Genomic DNA, 14,273 nt, shown 5'->3' on the forward strand with positions numbered 1-14,273 from the left:
GTGGCAGTAGAGACAAATACAATTTAGTAATCCATGGCAGCTGTTAGTGATTTAGGAATACTTAGTGCCTTGTGTCCTCAGCTTTAGGTTTTAACTACAATTCTGAGACAACAGGAAAAAAAAAAAACCTAACTCTGCAATCTCTTCTATATGCAACAAATACTAAAATCAACCTTAAATTCATGAATTACATTTTTTATTCTGCCATAGTAAAGAAGCTTTAGGTAATTTGGAAGACTGCTCCAGAACAGTTTCCACCTAACAATAAGTGAAAAAATATGCCTATTGATATGTTGTGGCTTCAAATTTGCTTTTTGCCACCAAACCCAGAGGTAAACAAGTCTAAATCATCTGCAAGGAGAAATAGTTTCTTACAGTGAGAGAATAGACAGCCTTCTTTGATCAGGTTCTTTGAGATGGAATCAGCCAGTGTCCAAGCATGAGAATAGTCAGTTCACGTAGGACAAGAGCCCAATACACTTTCCAAGTTATACCTGAATATCTGAGGAATGCCCTTGTATAATAAATATTTTATCTGAATAAACTAACTCTAACATAGTGATCAGAATTATGGGATTCAGAGTCAATATTTGAGCTGATAGTTCATCTCAGTCTTACATTAACTCTGTGAACTTAAGCAAATTGTAGACCTTTCCGAATCTCCGTGGAATCAGCCTTAAAATAGTGTCTCCTGAGTAGCTATGAGGGTAACATAATGTAAATGCAAGGCTTGCATTATTCTTAAACAAGTGTCATTGATTTTTACATTACATTCTAATAGTACTGGAATCCATGCTATGAACTGAATTGTGTCTCCCCCAAAATTCCTGTGTTGAAGCCCTAACAACCAATGTGTTGGTAATTGCACATGTGGGAGATAATTAGGTTTACTTGATGTCATGAGGGTGAGCTCTTCGTGATGGAATTAGTGACCTTAGAAGAAGAAATACCAGACAGGCTAAAGGAAAAAAAGCAATACAAATAACAATAGTTACCACATTTTGGTCAAAAACTCACAATAGAAGGGATAATTAGAGAAGAAAAAAAACATAGAGGAAAAGGATTGAACTCATATAGGCTAATGAAGATAAGATGCTATCAGCAGAAAAAAAATATTATTTTACATGTGAGACATTTTATACAAACTTCATGGTTAAAATAAAATCTAAATCTAGAGAAGAGACAAAATAAAAATGAGAAAACTGAAAAAATATTATAGAAAACCATCAAACTAATGTGGCAGAAAGAAAAACAAGAGGAAGTCCCTTGAATTTCCTTATAAAATACAAAATAATTTCTCAATTCTTTTCAAAAATATGTGTTAGGATTTTTTCAGGACTGCTTTAAATCATTAGATAAAATTAAGGGAACTCACATCTTAACAATATTGAGATTCCAATATATGAAGGTGGTATGGCTCTCTATTTCTTTAGGTCTTATCTACTGTCTCTCAACATTTTTTGTAATTTTCAATATAGAATCCTTGTGTTTTATTTTATCATACATATAAACATAACATAAATGTATTATGTTTTTATTCTCTATAGCAAATTACTATTTTTTTTACTTTCCAGTTATTTTTTCCAGTAAGTAGATTTATAAAACATTTTATATGAATCTTATTATCTTACAACCTTATTAATATCACTTATGAATAAAGCTATTAACTTTATAAATATACTCTGTAAGTATTTTCACATTAAAAAATTATGTCTACTACAAATAAAGTATGAATTTGGCATTGTATATATCAGTCTAAGGCCTTGCACACAGATGATAATCATTATTCTCTGATCTAATACTCTATTCTTCTGGGAGTTATTGCCTACAAGGTATTAAATCATACAATATAGGGAACAGCTATTTATCAGAACCCTATCATAACTTTTAATTTCATACTGACTTCTTGAAGTCTTTTGTATCACTGTATTAGTCAGGATTCTCCAGAGTAACAGAACCAATAGGATGTAGATAATAGATAGATAGATGATATAGATATATAGATAGATGATAGATTAGATGATAGAAAGATAGATGATAGATAGGTAGACAGATAGAGAGAGAGATTGATTAAAAGCAATTCGATCACACAATTATGTAGTCTAGCAACTCCCAAGTTATACCAGAAAAGTTAGCAAGCTAGAGACCCAGGAGACCCAATGGCTTCTTTTCAGTTTGAGTTTGAAAGCCTATGAACAAGGAAAGTTGATGGTATAGTCTTGATCTGAAGGCGTGAAAATTCAAAACATTGAAAAAGCCAATATTTCGGTTCTAGTCTTCACACAGAAAAAAAGCCAAGATTCCAATCTGAAAGCTATCACACAGGAAGATGTTTCACTTACTTGAAGAAGGGTCGGGTTTTTCATTCTATTCGGGTCTTCATCTGATTGGAGGAGGCACACTACAGCATAGATGCCTATCTGCTTTCCTCACTAAACCACTTTAAATGCTAACCTCATCCAAATACGCCCGCAATGAAACACCCAGAATAATGTTTGACCAAATATCTGGGCACCCTGTAGCCCAGTCAAGTTGACACATCACATTAACAAGCATACCATTTTAGAGATTATAAATAAATATTAATAAGTTCCTGCAAGTTGTTTATTCCAGTATCCCTTCCTAGTAGCTTCTAAACCTTAAAAGTGAACCTCTGCTGGGGTCCAAAAAAATACTTAACTGCTTTGTGCCTTGGGTTCTGTGATGGTCACTTTTAAGTGTCACATGGCTGGGCTAAGGTATCCAGTTATTAGGAAAAACAGCAAAGAGCATACTGGGTTTTACTGGAAGGTTGCTTTAGATTTTTTTCAAAATATATATACTTACATATGCATAAATATAAGTATATTACATCTCTCTTTTCCTAGATAGATAGATAGATAGATAGGGACTTATATACGTACATTTTATTTGTTCTGTTACTCTGGAGAATCATGACCTATACAATATATGAAATTTAAGATTCATACATAAAAGTGGTAGATGGAAAACAAAATATCATCTATATTTTTGATACAGTTTAAATGTAAGGATACAGCTTAGTATGAAAGCAAATTGGATCTGCTCATTAAATCCCAAATGAGCCTGATTTTTCCATCAAGTGAGAGTGAAATGGATGTCAGAACAACATTTCCACACTAGAGTATAGACCACTCCAGGAGGGTCAGCAGAAAAGACCCGCAGCCTGGGTGCAGTTCTCTACCAAGAGAAGGGTGGAGATGTCCCAAAAGTTGCAAGTTATTCTTCCCAAAGTAAACATTTAGATAAGGAAATGCAAATAGCCAGAAGGGTCAAAACATTATTGCTACCTCACCTGAAAGCCATCATCAAGCAAGGGAAGAGTCAATTCCTGCCCCTAAGGGGTCAAACATCATCAACATCAAGACCTCTTCCTTCATCTGAAGTCACTCTACTAGAAAATACCCATGGCCTATTGGAAGGTCTCCTGTGATGTCCCCAGGAATAAAACCCTTAAAGTATTAGTTCAGAATTTCTTTCTCAGATCTTAAACTCAAGAAGAAAAAATGGACAGAAATTAGAAAAATTATCAAAAGAAACAAAGTATTTCATAGAAAGGATATAGGAAATCCTTTCTATGAAATAGAAATCAGAAAAATGAGAAATATTTCAGTCTTTCTTAAAGGCCAATTATAAGAAGAATCATTTCACTTATCAAATTGTCCAAGGTTAAAAATATTTATATTAATCAGTATTTTTGAAAATTCAGGAAAAGTTTTGGGATTTTTGTCTTCATTGAAGTTGTTGAGGTCTCTTTGAAGGTTCATTTTTAAATTTCTAGAAATCACTAAAATTACACTTCCCAAAATGTATTTTCTTTTGCAAGCAATTTTCCATTTAAGAATTTTTCCTATAATTGTTGTGGTCCACGTGCGTGGGTAGATAGAGAATCCTGGTTGTCCCCTGGTCCCTGTAATGGCCCACGTATTTTTTTTCTCTTTTCCATCTGTAGGTTTTAGTTTGGGACTGGTTCTGATCATTGAAAGACCACCATAATTGAACAATCTGGACTCCAGGCTAGGTATTTTATGGGATTCAACAATTGATATGATGCAAACATTTTCTAGTCTCCCATTTCTTTCTCCAGGTTGGTCTTATATTTCCACATATTTTCAGGGTGTTCTCCACAACTCTCAATTATTAAACGTATTTCAAACTTCTCCAAATTTTCTTAGAATTATAGTGGAGCATCCTAAGCTATGTTGCTGCCTGTTTTTGTATAGCCCACTAGCTAAGAATAGTTTTACAGCAGAAATTTTGCAATTAATTTTGCATTAAGAAATCTTGAAATTTAATCCCCACATAAGCAGAGTATTTACCAGAAAAAATAAATTTGATGCTTCTAATTAATGGATGGGCATTACAGAAAACAACACAGTTATGATTACTACTGTTATTTAAATTATTATTATAAATTGAATTAATTTTTTTGTGGAAATATGTTCTGTCTTTTGTTATCAAGACAGCACATAATATTCTTGAATTGTCTCTTTGCCCACAAAGCCTATACCATTTATTTGGCGTTTAAAAGTTTCCTGAACCCGTCTAGAATATTAAGAAATTAACTCTGATTCTATTTTAGTTTTATACCGAAGGAAGTTATGTTATCTAAGAACAACAACCCCTATCAGTAATGCAATCTAATCATCTCTAATAAACACCGATATTTAAAACATTCTCCAAAGATGCCCCAAAGTAGCCTTGAGATTGACAAAATAATCATTCCCAACTGGCATCTGATAAGCTCAGATCATAAAACCAGCCAGAGTACCCACTATCTATACAACATTGTTGACTTAAAAAAATGCACAATGTGAGAGTTGCGAGTTAAGTTTTATTTGGGGCAAAATGAGGACTGCAGCCCGGGAGACAGTATTTCAGATAGCTCTGAAAAACTGCTCTGAGGAGGCGAGGAGAGGAGCCAGGATATATAGGTGTTTTGAACCAAGGGCAACTAATCCAGAACTTCAAAAGATTATTGTTAAATAAAGAAAAGCAGATATCTCAAGTTAAGGAATTCAGTGCTTTTCTATATATGGGAAGATGCAAGAGTCTGGGCTAACTGAAATTATTTCTTTGATATGCACCTCAGCTATCTGGGGCCAGTATCCTGTATTTTCACATCCTGAGTTTCCTCAGGGCTCACTTCAGGGAGTGGCTGTAGTCTGTTGGCTGCTAGATGGCAGGTATTCTTTTCAGCCTTGAATTTCTTCAGAGTTCACCAGCTCACACTGAAGGGCTGCAATCATTGATGACTGTGATAGCCTTCGTTTATTGGTTTGGCAGGAAATATTCCATTTATAAATATTCCATTTATTAACATGAACTGTAACATTTATTACATACACAGTGATTCTAATGTCATAAATCAAAGTATGGTCATCTTCACACAAGTGAATATTTTTTATCCTCTTGATTAAAAAAAATGTTCAATGAGTTGAGTTTTTCAGGAACAATCCACTACACCTAGATTCTAAAGTCATTACTCTTGGAACAATCATATATTTACTAATATAATCAAATTAGCTGTTTAAAAACCATAGTAATTTGTATTCATTGAGAAGATATGCTGTCACATGCCAAAGGAGATACACACACATACATTAGTCTTATAGAGTATGAGACATAATAGCTTTCAGAATAAAGTTCAACAACTTTGTGCACGGCCATTCTTGATATTTGCATTTTGTTTCTCCAAAGTGTACCTTACGTTGCAAAAAAAAAAAAAAAGCAAAAAATCAAACCAAAACAAAACAACAAGAACAACAGAACAACAAACCTGAGCAGTTACCTTAACCAACATTCTCTATTTTAAATCTCCTCTATCCAATACCTGGCATGCTGTGCCCTTACTTCCATGGTCACTCAGTCATCATTCCTCAAGAATCACACTACCTAATTTAAAAATTAAACAAAGGAGTTCTATAACTGCAGCTTTCAGTTATATTCAATCCTTTGTTCTCTTCCCTAACTCCACATTCCATGGGTACCACTACTACTTCTCTCGCATTTCCCTTTCTCACTTTCTTTGTCACTCTCTTTCCCCCAGAAATATAGGGCTGCAAAGGCTACAAACTCACAAAACATAAACACTATGCCAAATTTACCACTAAGCCACTATTATCTATCATAATATTTATAATATTATGGAACTTTGATAACAATTGATGAATTAATGAAGAAGTAAATGATGGAGGTAGCAGAAAAAATATTTATGCTAAATGGGAACCCTGGAGTTCTCAAGACTTTTGTGCTTGCAACCTCCTGAATGACCCTAGAAACATACTGAAAATTTTAGACTTTATTGTCTCATTAGGTGCAATGTTTTTGGTAGGAACATGATTAAGATACACTTTTTTTTTTAAGATGATGTTTTGATCAAGAAACAAAGTGACTCAGCAACTTGTATTCATTGAACACTCCAGAACAACTAGCTTTGCGTGCATTAAAAATCAGTGAGAAATCCATTATCCGTGAATCTTTCTGGAGAAGGATTCTTAAGGAATGTAGCTCAACCTGGGACTAAATCCAAAAAAAGAACAGGAAGCAATATTTGCTCTTTCTACATACCTCACTCTACTCAGGATTCACAACCCCATTGATTGACAGGTGTCATGGGCTATGATGATCTAAAACTAACTAACATCCTGGAAAATTTCACAAAACAATTACATAGAAAACTCAAATATATCAAATAACATGATTTTTATTGCTTATTTTTGTTTTCAAAGATTGTTACTATATCACAAAAAGCAAAGCAGGAAAGTATTAATCATGATGGATTTTATGAACAGAACATTTTTACTACATGAATGCGGATCTGCTTGGTCTTTGCACCATAGAAAAGTGGATTGAGAAATGGAGGGACCACGAATTAAATAGAGGGACCATCTTAGAAATGAGGATGTGGATATAAGGAGGGATATTGAGAACCAAACCTGTGAGCAAAGAAGGAGAAGAAAGCAAGGAGGTAGAGCTGGAGGAAGACACAGATGTGAGCAATGCAAGTACTGAATGCTTTCAACCTAGCATCCTTGGGGAGAAAATGAAAAAGTGATAAATATTTGTACATAGGACAATGTGATGAATGTGAGATCAAGCCCTGCAACAGTGAAGGCCACAAACAAACCATTGATTTTGTTGACCCGGATATTTTCTGCAGCCAGTTTCACAATGGCCATATGCTCACAGTAGGAGTGGGAGAAGACAGTTGTATGATAAAATTGTAACCGCCATTTTATTAGTACTAGTCATGGGGCTACAAGAATGGCAGTCCTGAGTGTCACCACAGCCCTGATTTGGGTGACTAGCTGGTGGGTGAGGATGGCAGCATGTCTCAGGAGATAACAGATGGCCGCATATTGGTCTAGGGCCATGGTCAGCAGGAAGGCTGACTCTAAGCCCTCAAATGTGTGGATGAGCCATATTTAAAGCAAGCAGGAGTGAAAATAAATTTCTGGCATATGAAACCAGAAGATTCCAAGCATCTTGGGCCCAATGCTGGTACTAAGTGCAATATCTGTGATTCCTAGCATGCCTAGGAAAGTGTACGTGGGCTCATGGAGGCTGTGTTCTGATTGGATGATCATCAGGGGTAAGGAAATTCCAATCACAGCAATGAGGTACATGGCACAGAATGGAATTGCAGTCCAGCACTGCATGGACTCCAGGCCTGGGACCCCGGTTAGTGTCAACACAGAAGGCATGAAGACTGTGATGTTGGAAATGCACGTAGTGTCCTTGGGTCTCCTGATGTAAACAAAAAAAGTTAGTGCCACTGTTCTATTTCTTATTTTTATCCAAAGTCATCATATTATCAGAATTTTGTTGAACTCTACACTTATATCATGCATACATTCACCTATTGAAGGGAAAAGACAGATCCTTAGAGACACATCACATTTTCAGGGAAGGTGTCCACAAGCACAGAATTACAGTAAGATGTCATGTGCATGGCAGAGTATATGCATTAGAACTAGCAAAATACCTGGGCAAGGCAAGAAACCGCTGGTTTCTGTCCTTCTTTCCTGGACCTGTTGACAAAATACTTAGACTTGCTTATTTTGCTTGGAGATTTCATTTTAATCTGAGTTTATCTGTGATTGTTTAATTTCTCTGTCACCCCTATCCAGTTATGTTAGGACTGTATTATTCCCAGTTGTCTTTAATTCAGAAACTACTGGTTTGGATCAGCAATTTTTTAGACTATGATCAGTATATTAGGATAAAAGACTACCTATGAAACAAAATAGAGGTAGCATCAGTAGATATAGATTTATGTATCTATATCTATCTAGTCATCGCTCTATAAAACGGATGTCCTTTCAAAGAATGTGAAGGAAAGAGCTTTAGAAAAGATCATTCAAATCTATGTGTTTTGGTGAATTTGGGTCAAACTTTTCTTTACTAATTTTTACATGTCTAGTAAAATTATATTTCCTTATGCCCATATATTTAACAGCTGAAGCCCTCAAAATTAGTTTTGTTTTAAAATAGTTAAAATTCCATAATGCACATTACAGAATATCTAAAGGGGGAAGAATCTCTAAGAAGCAAGATAATTAGCAGCAGCAATGTATGAGGGAAAGATGACTCATTCTTGATGACTATGGAATATAGAAAAAAATAGTTAAATGGGTAACTTAGCCAGAGAGAGGCTAGTTTCTTGGATTTAAACTATTCAGAGCTATAGTGAGGATGAGATTTGGTCAATTTAGTCTCATTCATTCTTAATGAATTATAGATTATATAGAACACTTGAATCATTTTATGAGCTAAGATATAAGAAATTAATAGGAAATAAAGGATAAGGACAGTCCCTAAAAGGAGTCAAAGAAACAGGTATGGAAAACAGAAGGCAGATCTTGGTACCTGACATGATTCAGTCAAGGGCCTCAGAGCAACTGATGAAAATTTCATCACTGCGCAATTCACTGACTACTGTTTTTTCTTAAAACTTGAGATCTTATGCTTTATATGAAAGTTCTCTGACCAAAATTAGTACTTTTAAAAATTACATATTTTGAATCAAGATTCTAAAGCTATACATTACATAAATGTTTGTGATCATGCAAAAAATAGAATTAGGTTATTTTATTGTTTTGTAGACTCTCCAGGAATGTTGCTTTTGGTCTGTAAGCTAATGATCAGCTGTTTACTGGATGTCACCAAACGTGCCAGTGATGCAGGAAGCAGCTGGGATTTATGCTGCTAAACCTTAAGGGAAAGAACATTGTCAGCAGGGGTCACTCTGTGACAGAAGGCTGTATGGGCTGACATATATTCAGGATAGACTAGTCAGTCAAGTGAGTACCTTGATTTTCACAGGTTTCCTCTCCATTCCTTAATTCTATGACTCCGCGATCCATAGATCACTGACTTCCTAATGGCAGTAAACTTTTTCCTCTTCAAAGATAATCAGAATTAGAATAGGAACCTTTAATAAAAAGCACCCTATGTTACTTATTCAAGGGGTAAGAAGAGACACATGAGCATTACCAGACAGGTACAGATAGTGGGATGGCAGGTGGAGAGTACATACTTGAATACAGGGCTTGTGGGATGGAGCTATCATTATTGGAAGAGCTGGTAATGAAAAATTATGGGATTAAATGTGGGGATAGTAAGAATTACTTGCTGATTGTTTTTGGACCCAGGGCCTGCTACTACGTGACACCCAAGAGTTAACATAAATTCTTCATTTCACTATCACTCATTATTTATCATTCAACAAGTCCTCTCCCCAGATTTCAGTCTCATTTCCTTGCATTATACGTTCTGCAATACCTCTTCTTTCTCTGAGCCCTCTGTAACAGAACCCAGGCAGTGTCAGGAATCGTAATCCATTTGGTGCTGCGGCCATCTACCAATATGAGGGCATCTCTGGGATTGCCTTTCATGCTTCTCTTCTCTCTCTGCAATGCAGACATTCTCCATCTTCTGTACATCTGTCTGAGATCATGTTGGTGTGTTCACCCTCTGACAAAACTCATATCACAGTCTGTGTTTTTCTGAGACAGGGTATCAATTTATTGCGCTCAAATTGGAGAAGAAAGATGCTAGTCACCAATTTTAATATTCCCTAATAAATATATAAACAAGAGGGACTTATGAATATGGAATGAGGGATTTATAGCCACTAGACAAAACCACAAGGAACCCAACATATTTTAATTAAGCCCCCTTCAGTTAATCCACAGCTAATTTCCCTGTGATATCATTTGTACAACCTGCAGAAATTGCCTTGCTTTCTTTTCTCTTTTCCCACAGACCAAATGCAGAGAAATTAATATATGCAAGATTTCTTTTTATAAGTGAAGTTCTGACTTGTTGCTATGCCAAGTAAATTCTATTTATATACATATTCTTGTGACCCTTCCTTTCACTGAGGTATCTCTGGAAAGAAAAAATTTCTATCTGTAATTGATCTTTTATTACATTTTTAAATCTAATTCTCCTACTGAGTCATTATTGAGATTTTTATTTCATTGTAGCCGTTTTGATAAGTTCAGTAATTTCTCAGAATGCCCAATTATGGTGGAAATTTCTAAATGCTACCATATTGAGCTCTGATCCTATCTTCCTCTTTTCCTTTAAAAAGGATTCTTTGTATGTCTCATATATGTGGAGGAAACTTGCTGTTAGCTCTTTTCTAAACATTTACAAAAATTTACCATGAAGCCATCTAGTCTTGGACTTTTGTTTGTTGGGAATGTTTGATTACTAGGTCAACTTCATTACTAGTAATTGGTCTGTTCATATTTTCTATTTCTTCCTGGTTCAGTCTTGGGAGATTTTATATTCCTAGGAATTTTTAAACTTCTTCTAGGTTGTCCATTACATTAGTTCATAGTCATCTCTTAGGATCTTTTGTATTTTTGTGACATCAGTTGTACCTTCTTTTTCATTTCTGATTTTATTGATTTGGGTCTTCTTAATGAGTCTGTCTAAAGGTTTAGGAATTTAACTTATTTTCTTCAAAGAACCAGCTGTTGGTTTTATTAATTTTTTTCTACTTTTTCTTTGTCTCTATTTCATTTATTTCTGCTGTGATCTTTCTGATTTCCTTCCTTCTGCTAACGGTGGGTTTTCTTTGTTTTTCTTTTTCTGTTTCCTCAGGTATAAGGTTAGGTTGCTTATTTGATATTTTTCTTGTTTCCTGAGGTATGCTTGTATTGCTCTAAAATTCCTTCTTAGAACTGCTTTGTTGTGTCCCATAGATTTGTCTCCAGGTATTTTTGGTGTTCATACTGTTAACAATACTGTGTGGTACACTTAAAGGTTTGTTAAGAAGTCTGACTTCATGTTATGTGTTTTTTTTGTTTCTTAACCTCACTAAAAAAAAGAAGTCAGGATTATTATTTACCTTGAAGAACTGATGATTGTAAAGGAGAAAGGAGGGGTTGGGTTGCTTCTAGGGTGAAGAGATTTATGGTTTTCAATGGAATGGTTACATATTTACTTCTACCTGGTGAAAATTAGTTAATAAGCTTTATCACATAGGAGTTTTGTATGTATGTTAAAATTCAATAAAAATACCTATCAATGTTAGGTAAATAACTACTCAGAAACAAAACTAAATAAACAAAAAAAGCATAAGTAAGAAAAAGAAATTCTGATGAGCTGCTACAGTTTAAAGGATTCTGAGGATACATTAGTGTTAAATCACTCTGTGATCCTGTGTTGGATTTTGGGCAAGAAAATAAAATGTAGCAATAGGAAGTCAGTCTTTGAGCTATTATCTAACTTTGAATATGAGTTGTAGATTAGCTTATAGTATTGTTTCACTACTAAATGTTTTGATCTTGGTTATAATAGTATAGTTTTATAATAGAATATCATTTTTCTTGGTAAATACAGATAGAATTATTTAGGAATAAAGAAGCACAAAGTGTTCAACTTAGTCACAAATGGTTCAGAAAAAAAATCAATCAATCAGTCAATCTAGTTATCTAGCTATCATCTATCTATCAAATGTAAAAGGAAAATGGGGAAAAATGTAAGCCATTTGTGATTCTGGCTAAGTGTTATAAGGGTGTGTACTGAACTATTCTTGGGAAATTCTGTACTTTTAAAATTATATCAATAAAAAAAATTTAAGCAATGTCCTTGAAAATAACCCCAATTCAGAAGAGGTTACAATTCACACACTTGACCAATCAAAAAATATACTAATTTGTTTCTGATTGTGGCTTATACTGATCCCTACTCAATCACCGGGTCCTAAGTGTTGTCTCTTAAATAGCTCCAAATATGACCCCTCCTCCTTATTCCTTATCACTCACTTTCTTTCTTTCTTTTTTAATAAATTTATTTATTATTTATTTATTTATTTATTTATTTTTATTTATTTTATTGACTGTGCTGGGTCTTTTTTTGCTGTGTGCAGGCTTTCTTTTAGTTGCGGTCAGTGGGGGCTACTCTTCGTTGTGGTGCGCAGGCTCTGCATTGCCATGGTTTCTCTTGCTATGTAGCACGGGCTCTAGTCACGTGGACTTCAGTAGTTGCAGCACATGGACTCAGTAGTTGTGATTCATGGGCTCTAAAGTGCGGACTCAATAGTTGTGGCACACAGGCTTAGTTCTCTGTGGCATGTGGGATCTTCCTGGAGCAAGGATCAAACCCGTGTCCCCTGCATTGGCAGGTGGATTCTTAACCACTGCGCCACCTAGGAAGCCCCTCAGTCACTTTCATTTTCAATCTTACATGAGAGCTTATGAGAAATAAAATATGTTTTTCATCTTTAATTTATTCGTATTTCTTCTACATGTCCTACTCCCAAAATTTACTAAAGTTAGCATTCTAAATTTAAAAACTAGTTTGTCAACTTCAAATATTATGCATTATTTAAAGGTTGCTTTAAATTTCTTGCATTTTCTATGGAAAATAAACTGATGGATGTATGTGTATACTGTTCTTTCTAACTTCTTTACAAACATGGACTTTTTTGCTAGCCTAACTAGTTATCTTTTATAATTTAGTTAGGTTTGTCCTTTATTTAAGGAACCTAGGCCATTTTCATTGCTGTTTTTTCATACCCCTCCTAAAAGCTTCAATAACATATACAATATTACCCCTTTATTTCAATAATGTAACTACTTTCTCTATTTAGATCATGTCTTATTTACCTGTATGCTCATGACCTACATCGTATATGACACGTTAGTGATCAATATATATTAAATGAAGAAATGAGAGAATAAATACACATTATTTTTTAACCAAAATTTATACAATAAGCATTGATTCTCACAATAGCTTTATATATACATATTTTTCAATTTAAAAGACCTATGGAGGAAAAGTTGTTCTAAACTCTAATAATTTACTGAAATAACATTTCAGTAGCCCGGCAACAAATTTCACGATGCTTAATACTAAAAGCTCTGTATCCTAATTTTAAGGTCAAAAACACCAATAATTAAAATCATAAATTTATGTGACAAGAGCTCTATACAATATAACATTCTAAGTGATTTATATTTATTAAGATTATTTAATAAACAGAAGAAATATATGAGGTAATTATCAGTATTTTTACATAGTAGAGAGATGGAAATAGAAACATAAAGAACTCAAGTACAATACCCCAAGTCACGGAGTAGTCACTAGCACAATCCAGATTCAAAACTAGACAATCCAGTTCAAAAACCCATTTTTTAACCAACCATGTTTTGAGTCATTCCATAACTGAAAATTCAAATCCAATTTTAAATTGGAATGTGAAGAATATTAAGCAACTATACAAACCATTTTTCCATTTGTGATGCATAAGGACACATTTACTCACTTGTTTCTTCTAATTATAGTCATGTAATGATGACACCTAAATGTTTCTTAGAGAAGATCTTTATAAAACGGGTCTCCACGTAACACCAGTCTAGCTGCTAAAGGATTCTCTTCTACTTCCTTAACCACCACACCATCACAAGTGTCATCTAACATCCTGTCAAACTTTCATTCTTGTGGTTATGATAAATACTGAAAACAGCAACTGAATTTTATGATGCTTTGTTACATATTATTCATTCTAAGTTTAGGTCCTAGATGTGATAGACTTAATTCACTCTTAGGATCTCACCAAATATCTGACTCCTCTCATCATTGTTGTACACATCAGTGTAGGCTAGTTTGTGCTGCAGTAACATATAGCCCCCGATGTCAGTGGATTCAAACATGAAATTTCTTCCTCTTTCATGCTATATTTAAATGTGTGCAAAGAATAAAGAATAGAGCTATACTTCATATAATTATCA

At 34.4% G+C, this 14,273-nt stretch overlaps 1 pseudogene; it reads right to left on the reverse strand.

Moving 5' to 3' along the window:
• Positions 1 to 6,802: 6,802 nt before the first annotated feature.
• On the reverse strand, positions 6,803 to 9,947 carry LOC130860825 (olfactory receptor 52A1-like; annotated as a pseudogene).
• Positions 9,948 to 14,273: the final 4,326 nt, after the last annotated feature.

The sequence above is a fragment of the Hippopotamus amphibius genome, chromosome 9, assembly GCF_030028045.1.
Source record: "Hippopotamus amphibius kiboko isolate mHipAmp2 chromosome 9, mHipAmp2.hap2, whole genome shotgun sequence".
Taxonomy (NCBI): Eukaryota; Metazoa; Chordata; class Mammalia; order Artiodactyla; family Hippopotamidae; genus Hippopotamus; species Hippopotamus amphibius.